Genomic DNA, 21,488 nt, shown 5'->3' with positions numbered 1-21,488 from the left:
ATTTTACTGATAATAATACCCTGTTGCTGATAACATGGTATTGCTACTTATCAACAGTGTACGTGACAATTGAGATCCTATCATTCTGTGATTGGGACGTTGTGATCAAAGTGTTGATTGAGGCTCAGAGAGATGCGGAGATGCAAGCCAGGCTGGATAATTAGTGCAGTGGACCAGATCATTACGCCTTGTGTGGGAGTGTGGGGGGTTGAAGGCAGTGAGGGGGCTGAAATGTACCTATACGTGGGGGCTGAATAGGGAAAAGCAATCTGAGGAGATGGACAGGGTCAAGGACAGAACTGCACGGCAAGCAGAATGCAGACGGGCTGAGAGGGAGGTAGAGTGAGTTACTAAGCTACAGAGATGTGAGATATCCACAGTGGATTGTGGTGTGTCTGCCATCTTGATGGAACAATCACATACTGCCGAGTCTGTAGCTAGATGAAGTCTGGTTTTCTGGAGGATTTCTGTAGCTATCCTAGAACACATTGTGTCAATGATGACACAGTAATATCCATGATTAATACTCTGGATATGTCAGTAACACATCACTATTGTGTGGCCGTCATTGAAAATAAGAATATGTTCTTAACTGACTTGCCTGGTTAAATAAAGGTGACATTAAAATTAAAATGGTAAATAACAACTTGATTTCTATCAGAGGACATATACAGTAGACAGATAGAGATGAGGATGATACATTTCCTGTTAGAGTCAGACGAGGGAGCATGCATCCGTCATCATGCGAGAATGTGTGGTGTGTGTGCGTGTAATGCTGCAGACGATGGGGGAGAGACAGCAGAGCACTCAGAGAGAGAAATGGAGAGGGAGATGGAGAGACAACAGAGCTTTCTAGAGAGAGAAATGAGAGGGAGATGGAGAGACAGAGCACTCAGAGAGAGAAATGGGAGAAAGGAGATGGAGAGACAACAGAGCACTCAGAGAGAGAGATGGAGAGGGAGAGACAACAGAGCCTCAGAGAGAGAGATGGAGAGGGAGAGACAGCAGAGCACCTCAGAGAGAGAGAAATGGAGAGGGGAGAGACAGCAGAGCACTCCAGAGAGAGAAATGGAGAGGGAGATGAGAGACAGCAGAGCACTCAGAGAGAGAGATGGAGAGGGAGAGAAAACAGAGCACTCAGAGAGAGATGGAGAGGGAGAGACAGCAGAGCACCTCAGAGAGAGAAATGGAGAGAGGGAGATGGAGAGACAACAGAGCACTCAGAGAGAGAGATGGAGAGGGAGAGACAACAGAGCACTCAGAGAGAGAGATGGAGAGGGAGAGACAGCATAGCACTCAGAGAGAGAAATTGAGAGAGGGAGATGGAGAGACAACAGACATCCAGAGAGAGAAATGGAGAGGGAGATGGAGAGACAACAGAGCACTCAGAGAAAGAGATGGAGAGGGAGAGACAAATAGGCACTCCAGAGAGAGATGGAGAGGGAGAGACAACAGAGCACTCCAGAGAGAGAAATGGAGAGGGAGATGGAGAGACAACAGAGCACTCAGAGAGATGGAGGGAGAGACATAGAGGCACTCAGAGAGAGAGAGATGGAGAGGGAGAGACAACAGAGCACCTCAGAGAGAGAAATGGAGAGGGAGATGGAGAGACAACAGAGCACTCAGAGAGAGAGATGGAGAGGGAGAGACAACAGAGCACTCAGAGAGATGGAGAGGGAGATGGAGAGACAACAGAACACTCAGAGAGAGATTGAGAGGGGACATGGAGAGACAGCAAAGCACTCAGAGAGAGATGGAGAGACAACAGAGCACTCGAGAGAGAGAGATGGAGAGGGAGAGACAACAGAGCATCAGAGAGAGAGATGGAGAGACAAATAGAGCACTCAGAGAGAGAGCTGGAGAGGAACCGGAGAGACAGCAGAGCACTCAGAGAGAGATTGAGAGGAGATGGAGAGACAGCAGAGCACTCAGAGATGGAGAGACAACAGAGCACTCAGAGAGAGATGGAGAGGGAGATGGAGAGACAACAGAGCACTCTCAGGAGAGAGAGCTGAGAGGGAGATGGAGAGACAGCAGAGCACTCAGAGAGAGATTGAGAGGAGATGGAGAGACAGCAGAGCACTCAGAGAGAGATAGAGAGACAACAGAGCACTTTCAGAGAGAGAGATGGAGATGGAGAGACATCAGAGCACCCAGAGAGAGAGCTGGAGAGGGGAGATGGAGAGACAGCAGAGCACTCAGAGAGAGAGATTGAGAGGAGATGGAGAGACACATGCCCTGTCCTACCCTCGCTCTGCTATATTATCCACGTTTCATCTCTGTGCTACCCTCACTCTGCTATATTATCCACGGTTCATCTCTGTCCTACCCTCGCTCTGCTATATTATCCACGTTTCATCTCTGTACTACCCCTGCTCTGCTATATTATCCATGTTTCATCTCTGTCCTACCTTCGCTCTGCTATATCCACTCTTTCATCTCTGTACTACCCTCACTCTGCTATATTATCACATTCTCATCTCTGTCCTACCCTCGCTCTGCTATATTATCCACGTTTCATCTCTCTGTACCACCCTCGCTCTGCTATATTATCCACGTTTCATCTCTGTCCTACCCTCGCTCTGCTATATTATCCACGTTTCATCTCTGTCCTACCCTCACTCTGCTATGTTATCCACGTTTCATCTCTGTCCTACCCTCACTCTGCTATATTATCCACGTTTCAACTCTGTCCTACCCGCTCTGCTATATTATCTACGTTTCATCTCTGTCCTACCCCTCACTCTGCTATATTATCCATGTTTCATCTCTGTCCTACCCTCACTCTGCTATATTATCCATGTTTCATCTCTGTCCTACCCTCGCTCTGCTATATTATCTACGTTTCATCTCTGTCCTACCCTCACTCTGCTATATTATCCACGTTTCATCTCTGTCCTACCCGCTCTGCTATATTATCCACGTTTTCATCTCTGTCCTACCCTCACTCTGCTATATTATCCACGTTTCATCTCTGTCCTACCCTCGCTCTGCTATATTATCCACGTTTCATCTCTGCTATATTATCCTATCTTCGTCCCCTCGCTCTGCTATATTATCTACGTTTCATCTCTGTCCTATATTATCCACCCTCCACTCTGCTATATTATCCACGTTTCATCTCTGTCCTTCCCTCACTCCTCTTTGTTAGAGATAAGGCGTAGAGTCTTCCTCGCTCTGCTTTGTTCAGGATCAGGTGTAGAATCTTACCCTCACTCCGCTTTGTTAGAGATCAGGGCGTAGAGTCTTCCCTCGCTCTGCTTTCTAGAGATCAGGGATCCCTCAGGTGATCAGGCATAGAGTCTGTCCCTCACTCTGCTTTGTTTGTTAGAGATAAGGCGTAGAGTCTGTCCTCACTCTGCTTTGTTCGGGATTCTTTCTGCTTTGTCTGAGATCAGGCGTAGAATCTTCCCCTCACTCTGCTTTGTCTAGAGATCAGGCATAGAGTCTGTCCCTCACTCTGCTTTGTTAGAGATCAGGCATAGAGTCGGTTCCTCACTCTGCTTTGTTCGGGATCAGGCGTAGAATCTTTCCCCTCGCTCTGCTTTGTTTCTTTCCTCGCTTTGTTCGAGATCAGGTGTAGAATCTTTCCTCGCTCTGCTTTGTTTGGAGATCAGGCGTAGAATCTTTCCCTCGCTCCTGCTTTGTTCGGGATGAGGTGTAGAATCTTTCCTCGCTCTGCTTTGTTTGGGATCTGGGATGAGGCGTAGAATCTTTCCCCTCGCCTCTGCTTTGTCTGAGATCAGGCGTAGAATCTTTCCCTCGCTCTGCTTTGTTTGGGATCAGGCGTAGAATCTTTCCCTCGCTTTGTTTGGGATCAGGTGTAGAATCTCTGCTCTGCTTTGTTCGGGATCAGGCGTAGAATCTGTCCTCGCTCTTCCCCTGCTTCTGCTTTGTTCGAGATCAGGTGTAGAATCTTTCCCTCGCTCTGCTTTGTTTGGGATCAGGGGATCAGGCGCTTTTAAGGGAATCTTTCCTCCCTTTGTTTGGGATCAGGTGTAGCTCTGCTTTGTTCGGGATCAGGTGTAGAATCTTTCCCCTCGCTCTGCTTTGTTGGGATCAGGTGTAGAATCTTTTCCCTCGCTCTGCTTTGTTGGGATCAGGTGTAGAATCTTTCCTCGCTCTGCTTTGTTCGGGATCAGGCGAGTCTTACATTGATGGTATAATTGCAATTCTATTTACATGTGAGTGTCATGTTTCCAGGTCCGCAGGCTTTTGGAGTGCCTACATTATATGAGATTGAGCATAATAACACTTGATTTAGTCTCCATTACAACTAAACTTTTCTCTGATGGATGGCTACCACTTATATGCCCAGACAGAAAACCAATTAACAAATGGCCTATACAGACGGAGATTCATTGAAACAAAATCCCATTGATTGATTATCAGGCAGTTCAGTGAAGTCACAGACTTTTGGTTAGGAGTAGGTGAGTGAGCAGTAAAATAATCCACTTGGTAAACTACATAACATGTGAGCAAAATGTTCCGAAAAAATTAGCCAACTAGAAAATATTATCGTGAGCAACGGAGCTTGCCTAATTATAACCTAACCAATATCCAAATAACAAATATCTGCCATTTATTGATTTAACAAGATGAGTGCGCACGCTTGTCTCAAAGCATACAAGCCTACAAATACTGCATTTGAAAAGACTGGTTTCTCTTTGGATGAAGTACATGAGACTGGTAGAGCTACATCTGTTGTTTTAACATTCTGTCTGTCTGTCTTTGTGTGAACATGCTGTCTGTCTGATTATTGTGAACAACCTACGTGTCTGTCTGTTCATATGTATACTCTGTGTGTGTGTGTGTGTGTGTGTGTGTGTGTGTGTGTGTGTGTGTGTGTGTGTGTGTGTGTGTGTGTGTGTGTGTGTGTGTGTGTGTGTGTGTGTGTGTCTCTCCCCAGGCATCCATGTCAATCAGGAGAAGCAGCGTAAGGTATCCATCTATAAACAGGCACGGGACATCTGGCTGCTCTTCTATACCCTGGTCACTGATTGGCTCTAGGAAGCACTTCCAGCTTCAGAGTAGAAGTCTAAACAGACCCGCCAAGGAGGGAAGCAAGAAGGAGGCAGGGAAGAAGACAGAGGCAGCGGCTAACTGAAACTGAATATATGCCGATAGTCTCTATAGTATTATACTGTATGTCTATGCAAAGATCTGACTGCATGTCTGTTGACTCAATGAACCATTTACGATTTGTTGAAAACTTCGAACGATTTAATGATTTTTTGAACGTCTGAGTCTGGTGGCATTGATGTTCAAATGGAAATTACAGGATTTTAGCAACATGAAATATTATGACAATCTGTTCATATACACCCCAGGAAGAATATGACAGTTTTTTAAATTTTTCGAACAAGCGATCACTTAGATATTCTCATTTACACATTTTCATAAATTCTTAGAAAGTTGGGGAATTAGGTATTGGCCTGCCATCATTCACTTTGAACTGGACTGTGTTCACAGGCACTTTGAACTGGACTGTGTGTTTACAGGCACTTTGAACTGGACTGTGTTTACAGGCACTTTGAACTGGACTGTGTGTTCACAGGCAGTAGGGTCTGCATCATTCACTTTTAACTGGACTGTGTGTTTACAGGCACTTTGAACTGGACTGTGTGTTTACAGGCAGTAGGGTCTGCCATCATTCACTTTGAACTGGACTGTGTTCACAGGCAGTAGGACCTGCCATCATTCACTTTGAACTGGACTGTGTGTTTACAGGCACTTTGAACTGGACCTTGTGTTTACAGGCAGTAGGGTCTGTCATCATTCACTTTGAACTGGACTGTTCACAGGCAGTAGGACCTGTCATCATTCACTTTGAACTGGACTGTGTGTTTACAGGCAGGTCATCATTCACTTTGAACTGGACTGTGTGTTTCCAGGCAGTAGGGGCCTGCCATCATTCACTTTGAACTGGACTGTGTGTTTACAGACAGTAGGGCCTGTCATCATTCACTTTGAACTGGACTGTGTGTTTCCAGGCAGTAGGGTCTGTCATCATTCACTTTGAACTGGACTGTGTGTTTACAGGCAGTAGGGCCTGCCATCATTCACTTTGAACTGGACTGTGTGTTTACAGGCAGTTGGGCCTGCCATCATTCACTATGAACTGACTGTGTGTTTACAGGCAGTTGGGCCTGCCATCTCTGCAGATCCTCTCAACCTCTGTCAGGTTAGATGGGGAGTGTTGCTGCACAGCTATTTTCAGGTCTCTCCAGAGATGTTCGATTGAGTTCAAGTCTGGGCTCTGGCTGGGTCACTCAAGGACCTTCAGAGACTTGTCCCGATGCCACTCCTGCGTTGTCTTGGCTGTGTGCTTAGGGTCAATGTCCTTGGAAGGTGAACCTTCCCCTTGGAACAGGTTTTCATCAAGTATCTCTCTATGCTTTGCCCCGTTCATATTTCCCTAGATCCTGACTAGTCTCCCAGTCCCTGCCACTGAAAACATCCCCACAGCACAATGCTGCCACCAGCATGCTTAATTGTAGGGATGGTGCCTCCAGATGTGACGCTTGGCATTCAGGCCAAATACTTCAATCTTGGTTTTCATCAGACTATCATGGTCTGTGAGTCCTTTTGATGCATTTTGGCAAACTCCAAGCGGCCTGTCATGTGCCTTTTACTGAGCAGTGGCTTCCGTCTGGTCACTCTTCCATAAAAGCCTGATTGGTGTAGTCCTGCAGAGATGGTTGTCCTTCTGGAAGGTTCTCCTATCTCCACAGAGGAACTCTAGAGCTCTGTTAGAGTGGTCACCTCCCTCACCAAGACCCTTCTCCACCGATTGCTCAGTTTGGCTGGATGGCCAGCTCTAGGAAGAGTCTTGGTGGTTCCAAACTTCTTCCATTTAAGAATGATGGAGGACACTGTGTTCTTGGGGACCTTCAATGCTGCAGACATTTGTTGGTACCCTCTCTCGAGATCTGTGCCTCAACACAATCCTGTCTCGGAGCTCTACGGACAATTCCTTCCACCTCATGGCTTGGTTTTTGCTCTGACATGCACTGTCAACTGTGTGACCTTACGTAGACAGGTGTGTGCCTTTCTAAATCATGTCCAATCAATTGAATTTACCACAGGTGGACTCCAATCAAGTTGTAGAAACAAGAGACTCTTAATTGAGCTCACTAAAGAGTTCCATAGCAAGTGTCTGAATACTTATTTACATAAGTATTCCTGTTTTTTATTTTTAATAAACGCACAAAAAATTCAAAAATCGGTTTCCACTTTCTGATTATAGGGTATTGTGTGTAGATAAAAATGAAAATAAACGTAATTTAATCCCTTTAGAATAAGGCTGTAACATAACAACATGTGGAACAGGTCAAGAGGTCTGAATACTGTTTTTGTCCAAAATAGTAATTTATCCTGAGTCATTGAAACTGAAACAGTGCATCCCGAATGGAGACAGCAAACAACGTACTCCAGGCCATTTACAACCAATAGTTTTGGACTACCAAGAAATACCAAGAAATGTATTGGTGAATTATATGAATCACACATTCAACTGCATCCATCTATTCTGCCAACAATGCCTTCGTGTGTGGAACGTTGAGTCAAATATAACCTATTTTTAAAACCTCTTATGAAGTTGGTATTGTAGCAAGAACTGTGAATTTGATATTTTTGTCTAATATTATGATTGTTGGTTTGTTTCATATCTGCTAAGTAGTTTACATTGGAACTGACAGAATTTTAAGACCCAGTACAGTCAGTCTTTTAAATGATATTTCCCCACGATGAGGTCGATAGAAATATGATAAGGCCCTTTTTGTGTAAGAGCTGTTTGGAAAAAAATCCTACAATTTCAGCCTGGACATTCCTGCAGTCAGCATGCCAATTGCACGCTCCCTCAAAACCTGAGACATCTGCCTGACATTTGTGTTGTGTGACAAAACTGCACATTTTAGAATAGACCTTCATTCCTGCCAATTTGAGTGCACAAAAATACTGTAAAGGGAACCTGAGGTCCTTCTTGAGGCCCATTTTTTTTTTTACAGTATCTGTGACCAACAGATGCATATCTGTATTCCCAGTCATGTGAAATCCATAGATGAGGACCTCATTTATTTATTTAAATTAACTGATTTCTTTCTATGAACTGTAACTCAGTAAAGTCAAGGACATTGTTGCATGTTGGAGTTTATATTTTTGTTCAGTATTGAAAAATGATAACGTCTTTATTGTAGATCAGCTGGTACCTCTGAGACATTTCTATACCGTCATCTTGCTGCTAATGTTGTGGAATGTTTTGGAAGTTTGATTGTTTGTTGCTGTTAAGATATTCAGGATCCTCTTCTTATTTGCTTTGGATTCTTAATTTTAATATCCACCATTATATCCACGTTATATTGTATATTATATTGTATTTCAGAAGTGCCTCATGCTGCTTCTGACATAAATCAATTTGTATGATTAACATGAATCTACAACGAAAGATTTCCTTGTTGAATTAGGTGTTAAGTCAAATAAAATGTACTGTTTCGTTTCAAGCCTTGAGGAAATACATTTCTCCATCATGATGCTTATCAGATAACATTTGATAGTAAATAACATTTGATAGTAAATAACATTTGATAGTAAATAACATTTGATAGTAAATAACATTTGATAGTAATAACATTTGATAGTAAATAACATTTGATAGTAAATAACATTTGATAATAAATAACATTTCATAGTAAATAACATTTGGTAGTAAATAACATTTCATAGTAAATAACATTTCATAGTAAATAACATTTCATAGTAAATAACATTTGATAGTAAATAACATTTGATAGTAAATAACATTTGATAGTAAATAACATTTGATAATAAATAACATTTCATAGTAAATAACATTTCATAGTAAATAACAGTTCATAGTAAATAACATTTCATAGTAAATAACATTTCATAGTAAATAACATTTCATAGTAACATTTCATAGTAAATAACATTTCATAGTAAATAACATTTCATAGTAAATAACATTTCATAGTAAATAACATTTCATAGTAAATAACATTTCATAGTAAATAACATTTCATAGTAAATAACATTTCATAGTAAATAACATTTCATTGTAAATAACATTTCATAGTAAATAACATTTCATAGTAACATTTCATAGTAAATAACATTTATTCATAGTAAATAACATTTCATAGTAAATAACATTTCATAGTAAATAACATTTCATAGTAAATAACATTTCACAGTAACATTTCATAGTAAATAACATTTGATAGTAAATAACGTTTGATAGTAAATAACATTTCATAGTAAATACATTTTTCCACGTTATTATTTATTGTATTTATTGTTTATTTCACCTTTATTTAACCAGGTAGGCCAGTGGAGAACACCTTTATTTAACCAGGTAGGTAGGCCAGTGGAGAACACCTTTATTTAACCAGGTTTAACCAGGTAGGCTAGTTGAGAACACCTTTATTTAACCAGGTAGGCTAGTTGAGAACACCTTTATTTAACCAGGTAGGCTAGTTGAGAACACCTTTATTTAACCAGGTAGGCTAGTGGAGAACACCTTTATTTAACCAGGTAGGCCAGTGGAGAACACCTTTATTTAACCAGGTAGGCCAGTTGAGAGCACCTTTATTTAACCAGGTAGGCCAGTTGAGAACACCTTTATTTAACCAGGTAGGCTAGTTGAGAACACCTTTATTTAACCAGGTAGGCTAGTGGAGAACACCTTTATTTAACCAGGTAGGCCAGTGGAGAACACCTTTATTTAACCAGGTAGACCAGTTGAGAGCACCTTTATTTAACCAGGTAGGCCAGTTGAGAACACCTTTATTTAACCAGGTAGGCTAGTTGAGAACACCTTTATTTAACCAGGTAGGCCAGTGGAGAACACCTTTATTTAACCAGGTAGGCCAGTGGAGAACACCTTTATTTAACCAGGTAGACTAGTTGAGAACACCTTTATTTAACCAGGTAGGCCAGTTGAGAACACCTTTATTTAACCAGGTAGGCTAGTTGAGAACACCTTTATTTAACCAGGTAGGCTAGTTGAGAACACCTTTATTTAACCAGGTAGGCTAGTTGAGAACACCTTTATTTAACCAGGTAGGCCAGTTGAGAACACCTTTATTTAACCAGGTAGGCCAGTTGAGAACACCTTTATTTAACCAGGTAGGCCAGTGGAGAACACCTTTATTTAACCAGGTAGGCCAGTGGAAACACCTTTATTTAACCAGGTAGGCCAGTGGAGAACACCTTTATTTAACCAGGTAGGCCAGTTGAGAACACCTTTATTTAACCAGGTAGGCCAGTTGAGAACACCTTTATTTAACCAGGTAGGCCAGTGGAGAACACCTTTATTTAACCAGGTAGGCCAGTTGAGAACACCTTTATTTAACCAGGTAGGCCAGTGGAGAACACCTTTATTTAACCAGGTAGGCCAGTTGAGAACACCTTTATTTAACCAGGTAGGCCAGTGGAGAACAAGTTCTATTTAACCAGGCGACCTGGCTAAGACAAAGCCAGTTGAGAACATATTTAACCAGGTAGGCCATGAACAAATTTAACCAGGTAGGCAGTTGAGAACACAAAAGGTAGGCCAGTGGTGAACACCTTTATTTAACCAGGTAGGCCAGTGGCGGAGCTTTATTTGGGACTGAAACGCCTTTAGTGGTGGAGCTGGAACACTGAATTTAACCAGGAGGCCAGTTGGAACACCTGGGGATTTAACCTGCTCCGGGAGTGGCGGAGCTGGGAGTTGAGAACACCTTTATTTAACCTAGGCCAGTGGCGGAGCCTGGAACACCTTTATTTAACCGGGTAGGCGGAGCTGGGACTTTATTTAACCAGGTAGGCCAGTGGAGGAGCTGGGACTGAATCGCTCCGGGGTGGTGAGCTGGGACTGAATCGGTAGGCCAGTTGAGTGGCGGAGCTGGGAGAACACCTCCGGGTGGCGGGAGCTGGGACTGATTTCGCCCGGGGTGGCGGAGCTGGGACTTTATTTAACCAGGTAGTGGTGGAGCTGGGACTGAACAAGTTCGCTCCCGGAGTGGCGGAGCTGGGGACTGCAAATGTACAGTCAATAACCGGAGTGGTGGAGCTGGGACTGCATCGCTCCGGAGTGGTGGAGCTGGGACTGCATCGCTCCGGAGTGGTGGAGCTGGGACTGCATCGCTCCGGGGTGGTGGAGCTGGGACTGAATCGCTCCGGAGTGGTGGAGCTGGGACTGCATCGCTCCGGAGTGGCGGAGCTGGGACTGCATCGCTCCGGAGTGGTGGAGCTGGGACTGCATCGCTCCGGAGTGGTGGAGCTGGGACTGCATCGCTCCGGAGTGGTGGAGCTGGGACTGAATCGCTCCGGGAGTGGTGGAGCTGGGACTGCATCGCAGTGCTTTAGGCGTCACTACAGACCTTATTTGATCCCAGGATCAAAAAGTTGAAAAACATTGTGCTGAACCAATGACAGGAAATCTGATGATGCAAACATGTTGTTAGATAATTTATTAATTTCACTTACATAAAATCATATAAAAATCTTGAAAGGTGGGGAGATATATTTGTACAACATCGTTGGGACAGTAGCTCACAAAACAAACTCACGATGCATAAAAATCCAGGACACTGAAATCCACCTGATGCTCTTTAAAGTGTCAGTTGATGATACTGTAGAAACGGATCCTTTATGCTTTCACCAAAAATACAATTCCTTTCAATTTCACTGGGTCTTTACATCACATTTCGACATTAAGAACAATATCTAAATTCCTATAGAATAGCCCTACGCTAAAAACCACACGAAGGAAATAAGTAAGTATAATAAGTCATCTGTGTGACATGCCGTGGACATGTTCAGATTCATTAGATGTTAAATAAGTCACATGTCAAAGCCCTCACATTACATTAAACAACATCAGTTGACAGTGAACCGGGAACATGCCTTGACTACATAACGTGATGTTCCCTCTTTGATCATCACAGCACAATGGAAATAACAGTTGATAAGCACCGTGTCCTGTTGAGGTGAAGCATTTAGAGGCTAGAATACACGTTGCACAAAGGGGACAATTCAATGTCTTCTGCTTTTTACAAGTTATGAGGTCTGTTTGAACTGTCGAACAGCTGTGCTTCCAGTAGTCTATTGTTACTGTAGGAGGAATGTTGTACGTTTTATATACAGTGCATTCAGAAAGTATTCAGACCCCTTGAATTTTTCCACATTTTGTTACATTACAACATTTTTCTAAAATTGAGTAAACTTTTTTTTTTTTTTACCATAATCAATCTACACACAATACCCCATAATGACAAAACACAAACAGGTTTTTGGACATTTTTGAAAATCTATTAAAAATGTAAAAGTGAAATATCACATTTATATAAGTATTCAGACCCTTTACTCAGTACTTTGTTGAAGCACCTTTGGCAGTGATTACAGCCTCGATTTTTCTTGGGTATGACGCTGCAAGCTTGGCACACCTGTATTTGGGGAGTTTCTGTCATTCTTCTCTGCAGATCCTCTCAAGCTCTGTCAGGTTGGATGGGGAGCGTTGCTGCACAGCTATTTTCAGGTCTCTCCCGAGATGTCGATCGTGTTCAAGTCTGGGCTCTGACTGGGCCACTCAAGGACCTTCAGAGACTTGTCCTGATGCCACTCCTGAGTAGTCTTGACTGTGTGCTTAGGGTCATCGTCCTGTTGGAAGGTGAATCTTTGCCCCAGTTTGAGGTTGTGAGGCTGTGAGGTTGTGAGGCTGTGAGGCTGTGAGGCTGTGAGGTTGTGAGGCTGTGAGGTTGTGAGGGTGTGAGGTTGTGAGGCTGTGAGGTTGTGAGGCTGTGAGGTTGTGAGCGCTCTGGAGCAGGTTCTCTGCCAGGGTCTCTCTGACTTTGCTCCATTAATCTTTGCCTCATTCCTGACTAGTCTCCTAGTCCCTGCTACCACCACCATGCTTCACTGTAGGGATGGTGCCAGATTTACTCCAGATGTGATGCTTGGCATTCAGGTCAAATAGTTGAATCTTGGTTTCATCAAACCATAGAATCTTGTTTCTCATGGTCTGAGAGTCTTTAGGTGCCTTTTGGCTGTCAGGTGCCTTTTATTGAGGAATGGCTTCCGTCTGGCCACTCTGCCATAAAGGCCTGATTGGTTGAGTACTGCAGAGGTGGTTGTCCTTCTGGAAGGTTCTCCTATCTCCACAGAGGAACTCTAGAGCTCTGTTAGAGTGACAATCAGGTTCTTGGCCACCTCCTCACCAAGGCCTTTCTCCACCGATTGCTCAGTTTGGCCGGGCGGCTAGCTCTAGGAAGAGTCATGGTGGTTTGAAACTTCTTCCATTTAAGAATGATGGAGGCCACTGTGTTCTTGGGGACCTTGGGGACCTTCAATGCTGTAGAAATGTTTTGGTACCCTTCCCCAGATTTGTGCCTCAACACAATCCTGTCTCTGAGTTCTACAGACAATTCTTTCGACCTCATGGCTTAGCTTTTTGCTCTGACATGCACTGTGAACTGTGGGACCTTATATGACAGGTGTGTGCCTTTCCAAATCATGTCCAATCCATTTCATTTACCACAGGTGGACTCCAATCAAGTTGTAGAAACATCTTAAGGATGATCAATGGAAACAGGATGCACCTGAGCTCAATTAAGAGTCTCATAGCAAAGGGTCTGAATACTATGTAAATAAGGTATTTGCTTACAGTGCATTCGGAAAGTATTCAAACCCCTCGACTTTTCCTCATTCATCTACACATAATACCCCATAATGACAAAGCGAAAACATATATATGTATATATATATATATTTTTTTTTTTTACTTCACAGGAGAGCTATTTGAATGTTAATCAAAATGTGTTTTTGGGCAGAAATGCCTTCTGGAACATGTGAACTTGGATCTGCCTTAATAACAATCTTGCATTTAAATTTGAATAAAATTGTTCAATTATGAGCCGAGTTGGTTTAGACACGAAAACGTGAGTAACCTTTCCAGTAGCTATGATTGGCTGAGATAATGAGTGGCTGGACATGCCGAGATGAGTTCGCATTGGTCTACCATGTAGCTCGCTTCTGTCTATAATTTGAACTGGTCAGTATGTGTATGTAATCCTTTCTAACGGAGCTTTTGTGAAAGATATCAGGTTCATGATGTCACTGTGCCAACTGTCGATAGAACTGTTGCTCTCCACTTTCTTGAGGACCGAGTTTTGAAATCAGTGGAATTAGAGTATGATAGCTAAAGAGATGGAGAAAACACCTGTCTCCGGATAACATCTTCAAACTAAGGGCAGCCATGGCACCCGTGACAGAGAGGGTGAGTCCATCCATGTATACGGGCAAAATAGTCTAGCTAGCTACATTTTCAGATATTACACGTTTCTAATTTTGTCAGAAAGTCATTTTCATTTCAAGTTAAAGTGTACTGTTAGATAGCTAGCTAACATTAGCGGCGCTCCTAGTGGCCGGGGACTTTAATGCAGGCAAACTTAAATCAGTTTTAACACATTTTTACCAGCATGTCACATGTGCAACCAGAAAAAATAAATCCTAGACCACCTTTACTCCACACACAGAGATGCATACAAAGCTCTCCCTGCCCTCCATTTTGCAAATCTGACCATAATTATATCCTCCTGATTCCTGCTTACAAGCAAAAACTAAAGCAGGAAGTACCAGTGACTTGCTCAATGCAGAAGTGGTCAGATGACGCTGATGCTACACTAGAGGACTGTTTGGCTAGCACAGACTGGAATATGTTCCGGGATTCATCCAATGGCATTGAGGAGTACACCACCTCAGTCACCGGTTTCATCAATAAGTGCATCGATGACGTTGTCACCACATTGATCGTACATACATATCACAACCAGAAGCCAAGGATTAAGTCACTGGCTTTCAAGGAGCGGGAGAGTAATCCGGATGCTTATAAGAAATCCCGCTATGCCCTCAGACAAACCATCAAACAAGCAAAGTGTCAATGCAGGATTAAGATTGGAATCCTATTACACCGGTCCTGATGCTTCAGATGGGGCAGGTCTTGAAAACTATTACGGACTACAAAGGGAAACCCAGACACGAGCTTCCCAGTGACGTGAGCCTACCAGATGAGCTAAATACCTTTCATGCTCGCTCCGAGGCAAGCAACATTGAAGCATGCACGAGAGCACCAGCTTTTCTGGATGACTGTGTGACAACGCTCTTGGTAGCCGATGTGAACAAAACCTTTAAACAGGTCAACATTCACAAAGCCGCTGGGCCAGACTGATTACCAGGACGTTTACTCAAAGCATGTACGGACCAACTGTCAAGTGTCTTCACTGATATTTTCATCCTCTCCCTGACCGAGTCTGTAATACCTACATGTTTCAAGCAGACCACCATAGTCCCTGTGAAGTGAAGGTAACCAGCCTACATGATTCCCGCCCTGTGGCATTCACGTCGGTAGCCATGAAGTGCTTTGAAAGGCTGGTCATGGCTCATCAACAGCATCCTTCCGGGAAACCCTAGACCCACTCCAGCGCATACCGCCCCCAACAGATCCACAGATGACACAATCTCAATTACACTCCACACTGCCCTTTCACACCTGGACAAAAGGAACACCTATGTGAGAATGCTGTTCATTGACTTCAGCTCAGCGTTCAACACCATAGTGCCCACAAAGCTCATCACTAAGCTAAGAACTGTGGGACTAAACACCTCCCTCTGCAACTGGATCCTGGACTTCCTGACGGGGCCCCCAGGTGGTAAGAGTAGGCAACAACACGTCTGCCACGCTAATCCTTAACATTGGGGCCCCTCAGGGGTGTGTACTTAGTCCACCCTTATATTCCCTGTTCACCCACGACTGCGTGGCCAAACATGACTCCAACACCATCATTAAGTTTTCTGACGACACAACAGTGGTAGGCCTGATCACCGACAACGATGAGACAGCCTATAGGGAGGAGGTCAGAGATCTGGCAGTGTGGTGCCAGGACAACAACCTCTCCCTCAACGATGAGACGGTCTATAGGGAGGAGGTCAGAGAACTGGCAGTGTGGTGCCAGGAGAACAACCTCTCCCTCAATGTGATCAAGACTAAGGAGCTGATCGTGGACTACAGGAAAAGGAGGGCCGAACAGGCCACCATTAACATCGACGGGGCTGTGGTGGAGCGGGTCGAGAGTTTCCAGTTACTTGGTGTCCACATCACTAACGAACTATCATGGTCCTAACATACCAAGACAGTCATGAAGAGGGCACGACAAAACCTTTTCCCCCTCAGGAGACTGAAAAGATTTGGCATGGGTCCCCTGATCCTCAAAAGATTCTACAGCTGCACCATTGAGAGCATCCTGACCGGTTGCATCAACGCCTTGTATGGTAACTGCTCGGCATCTGACCGTAAGGCACTACAGAGGGTAATGCGAATGTCCCAGTACATCACTGGGGCCAACTTAACTGCAATCTAGGACCTATATAATAGGCGGTGTCAGAGGGAAGCCCATAAAATTGTCAGAGACTGTTTTTTCTGTTATCGCGGCAAACGGTACGGGAGCACCAAGTCTAGGACCAAAAGGCTCCTCAACAGCTTCTACCCCCAAGTCATAATAATTCTGAACAATTCATAAAAATCCCCACCGGACACTTTACATTGACCCTGCTGCTATTCGCTGTTTGTTTGTTTGTTTGTTGCCATTGCATAGTCACTTCGCCCCCAACTACATGTAGAGATTACCGCAAATAGCCTGTACCCCAGCACACTGACTCGGTACCGGTGCCCCCTGTATATAGCCTCCACATTGACTCGGTACCGGTGCCCCTGTATATAGCCTCCACACTGATTCTGTACCGGTACCCCCTGTATATAGCCTCCACACTGACTCGGTACCGGTACCCCTGTATAACCTCCACACTGACTCGGTACCGGTACCCCCTGTATATAGCCTCCACACTGACTCGGTACCGGTGCCCCTGTATATAACCTCCACACTGACTTGGTACCGGTGCCCCTGTATATAACCTCCATACTGACTCGGTACCGGTGCCCCTGTATATAACCTCCACACTGACTCGGTACTGGTGCCCCCTGTATATAGCCTCCACACTGATTCTGTACTGGTGCCCCCTGTATATAGCCTCCACACTGACTCGGTACCGGTGCCCCTGTATATAACCTCCACACTGACTCTGTAACGGTACCCCTGTATATAGCCTCCACACTGACTCGGTACCGGTGCCCCCTGTATATAACCTCCACACTGACTCGGTGCCGGTGCCCCTGTATATAACCTCCACACTGACTTGGTACCGGTGCCCCCTGTATATAACCTCCATACTGACTCGGTGCCCGGTGCCCCTGTATATAACCTCCACACTGACTCGGTACTGGTGCCCCTGTATATAGCCTCCACACTGATTCTGTACCGTACCCCTGTATATAGCCTCCACACTGACTCGGTACCGGTACCCCTGTATATAACCTCCACACTGACTCTGTAACGGTACCCCTGTATATAGCCTCCACACTGAACCGGTGCCCCTGTATATACCTCCACACTGACTCGGTACCGGTGCCCCTGTATATAACCTCCACACTGACTTGGTACCGGTGCCCCTGTATATAACCTCCATACTGACTCGGTACCGTAACACCCTGTATATAACCTCCACACTGACTCACCGGTGCCCCCTGTATATAACCTCCACACTGACTTGGTACCGGTGCCCCTGTATATAACCTCCATACTGACTCGGTACCGTAACACCCTGTATATAACCTCCACACTGACTCGGTACCGGTGCCCCCTGTATATAACCTCCACACTGACTTGGTACCGGTGCCCCTGTATATAACCTCCATACTGACTCTGTACCGGTGCCCCTGTATATAGCCTCCACACTGACTCGGTACCGGTGCCCCTGTATATAACCTCCACACCGGTGCCCCTGTATATAGCCTCCACACTGACTCGGTACCGGTGCCCCTGTATATAGCCTCCACACTGATTCTGTACCGGTACCCCTGTATATAGCCTCCACACTGACTCGGTACCGGTGCCCCTGTATATAGCCTCCACACTGACTCGGTACCGGTGCCCCTGTATATAGCCTCGACATTGACTCTGTTCCGGTGCCCCTGTATATAGCCTCCACACTGATTCTGTACCGGTACCCCCTGTATATAGCCTCCACACTGACTCGGTACCGGTGCCCCTGTATATAGCCTCGACATTGACTCGGTACCGGTGCCCCTGTATATAGCCTCCACACTGACTGGTACCGGTGCCCCTGTATATAGCCTCGACATTGACTCACCGGTGCCCTGTATATAGCCTCCACACTGATTCTGTACCGGTACCCCCTGTATATAGCCTCCACACTGACTCGGTACCGGTACCCCTGTATATAACCTCCACACTGACTCTGTAACGGTACCCTGTATATAGCCTCCACACTGACTGCACCGTGCCCCTGTATATAACCTCCACACTGACTCGGTACCGTGCCCCTGTATATAACCTCCAAACTGACTCGGTACCGGTGCCCCTGTATATAACCTCCATACTGACTCGGTACCGGTGCCCCTGTATATAACCTCCACACTGACTCGGTACTGGTGCCCCCTGTATATAACCTCCATACTGACTCGGTACCGGTGCCCCCTGTATATAACCTCCATACTGACTTGGTACCGGTGCCCCTGTATATAACCTCCATACTGACTCGGTACTGGTGCCCCCTGTATATAGCCTCCACACTGACTCGGTACCGGTGCCCCTGTATATAACCTCCACACCGGTGCCCCTGTATATAGCCTCCACACTGACTGCACCCCCCTGTATATAGCCTCCACACTGATTCTGTACCGGTGCCCCCTGTATATATCCTCCACACTGACTCGGCACCGGTGCCCCTGTATATAGCTCCACACTGACTCGGTACCGGTGCCCCTGTATATAACCTCCACACTGACTCGGTACCGGTGCCCCTGTATATAGCCTCCACACTGACTCGGTACCGGTGCCCCTGTATATAACCTCCACACGGTGCCCCCTGTATATAGCCTCCACACTGACTCGGTACCGGTGCCCCCTGTATATAACCTCCACACTGACTCGGTACCGGTGCCCCCTGTATATAACCTCCATACTGACTCCACCGGTGCCCCTGTATATAACCTCCACACTGACTCGGTACCGGTGCCCCTGTATATAACCTCCACACTGACTCGGTACCGGTGCCCCCTGTATATAGCCTCCACACTGACTCGGTACCGGTGCCCCCTGTATATAACCTCCACACTGACTCGGTACCGGTGCCCCCTGTATATAGCCTCCACACTGACTCGGTACCGGTGCCCCCTGTATATAACCTCCACACTGACTCTGTACCGGTGCCCCCTGTATATAACCTCCACACTGACTCGGTACCGGTGCCCCTGTATATAGCCTCCACACTGACTCGGTACCGGTGCCCCCTGTATATAGCCTCCACACTGACTCGGTACCGGTGCCCCCTGTATATAGCCTCCACACTGACTCGGTACCGGTGCCCCCTGTATATAACCTCCACACTGACTCGGTACCGGTGCCCCCTGTATATAGCCTCCACACTGACTCGGTACCGGTGCCCCCTGTATATAGCCTCCACACTGACTCGGTACCGGTGCCCCCTGTATATAACCTCCACACTGACTCGGTACCGGTGCCCCCTGTATATAACCTCCACACTGACTCGGTACCGGTGCCCCCTGTATATAACCTCACACTGACTCGGTACCGGTGCCCCTGTATATAGCCTCCACACTGACTCGGGTACCGGTGCCCCCTGTATATAACCTCCACACTGACTCGGTACCAGTGCCCCCTGTATATAACCTCCACACTGACTCGGTACCAGTACCCCTGAGCCTCGTTATTGTTATTCTGTTACTTTTTATTATTACTTTTTATTTTAGTCTACTTGGTAAATATTTTCTTCTTCTTGTACTGCACTGTTGGTTAAGGGCTTGTAAGTAAGCATTTTACAGTAAAGTCTACACATGTTGTATTCGGCGCATGTGACAAATGAAGTCTGATTTGATTTGGGTCGCTAGCTAATGTTATGTGTATGATCTGTGTAATAATATTACCTGTATCTCAGGGCCATTATAGCCTAATGTTAGCTAGGTAACATTGAACCTGGTTGGTTAGCTACCCGTAGATTCATGCAGGGTAGTAACGTTATGAGTTGGGATTATGGTTCATTGTTTAGCTAGTAGCTAGCTACATGTCCAAACAAAAGACTCTATGCAAGTAACCATTTTATAGACTGTTCATGATGTCACTGCGCCAACTGTCGATAGACGTAGCTGGTAATTTGCTCTGGCTATCTACTCCGATTTCAGAGCCTCTCGTCTGAGTGTGGATAACTGACAGAACATCTATTGAATATGACAGAATATGACAGAACACCTATTGAATATGGCCTTTGGCAAAAGAGAGTAATTAAATTGTTGCCAGCAGCACAGTTGCAGTCACCAACACTCTGGATAAAACATAAAATGGTCAGAGTGAGCTGTTCTCTCATTTGTGTCTGAAAGTAGCTAGCAAGATAGCCAACATTAGCCCGTTAGCTTGAGTGCTTGACTGCTGTTGTTACGTCAGAACACTCAGATCAACCCTACTCATCGGCCAGAGCGTCCAGCTCTGAACGCTCCGACAGTGAAACACTCTGAATTTACGAACGGACAATCTGACAACGCTGAGATTACAAATGCCCAGAAAACACTCTGGCACTTCAGATTAAATTTACGAACAGTTTAAGAGGTGTGAACGATGTTGAATGGGCAAAGAAGAGCTCTCCAGTAGGTGTACCAAAATGTTCAAGGGCCATTTTCTCAAAAGTGATTTCCCATTGTTCCTCAACTGTAGTGTACGATATACCATTTTCAAGCTCTGAGTCTCTACTTTTATCCAATATGAAAAACACAATTTCAAATTTTGCTACATAAGACCGAATTGAGCCGGTCGGTCACATATTAACATAAGTATTCAGACCCTTTGCTATGAGACTCGAAATTCAGCTCAGGTGCATCCTGTTTCCATTGTTCATCCTTGAGATGTTTCTACAACTTGATTGGAGTCCATCTGTGGTAAATGCAATTGATTGAACATGATTTGGAAAGGCACACACCGGTCTATATAAGGTCCACAGTTGACAGTGCATGTCAGAGAAAAAAGCAATCCATGAGGTAGAAGGAATTGTCCATAGAGCTCAAAGACAGGATTGTGTCAAGGCATATATCTAGGGAAGGGTAACAAAACATTTCTGCAGTATTGAAGGTCCCCAAGAATGCAGTGTTACTGATCTATCGGGGGAGAAGGGCCTTGGGCAGGGAGGTGACCAAGGAACCCAATGGTCACTCTGACAGAGCTCCAGAGGTCCTCTGTGGAGATGGGAGAACCATCCAGTTTGTCAAAAGGCACCTAAAGAATGGTCAGACCATCAGAAACAAGATACTCTGGTCTGATGAAACCCAGATTTAACTCTTTAGCCGG

The 21,488-nt window shown here is 45.2% G+C and overlaps 1 protein-coding gene across 1 annotated transcript in view; it reads right to left on the bottom strand.

The window, feature by feature from the left end:
* Window positions 1-21,488, bottom strand: part of LOC127908435 (immunoglobulin superfamily containing leucine-rich repeat protein 2-like) — a 57,864-nt gene that overhangs the window by 19,146 nt on the left and 17,230 nt on the right.

Source organism: Oncorhynchus keta, chromosome 17 (genome assembly GCF_023373465.1).
Source record: "Oncorhynchus keta strain PuntledgeMale-10-30-2019 chromosome 17, Oket_V2, whole genome shotgun sequence".
NCBI classification, from domain to species: domain Eukaryota; kingdom Metazoa; phylum Chordata; class Actinopteri; order Salmoniformes; family Salmonidae; genus Oncorhynchus; species Oncorhynchus keta.
Note: the sequence above shows the minus strand (reverse complement) of the source record. Positions and strands in the feature narration are given on the sequence as shown.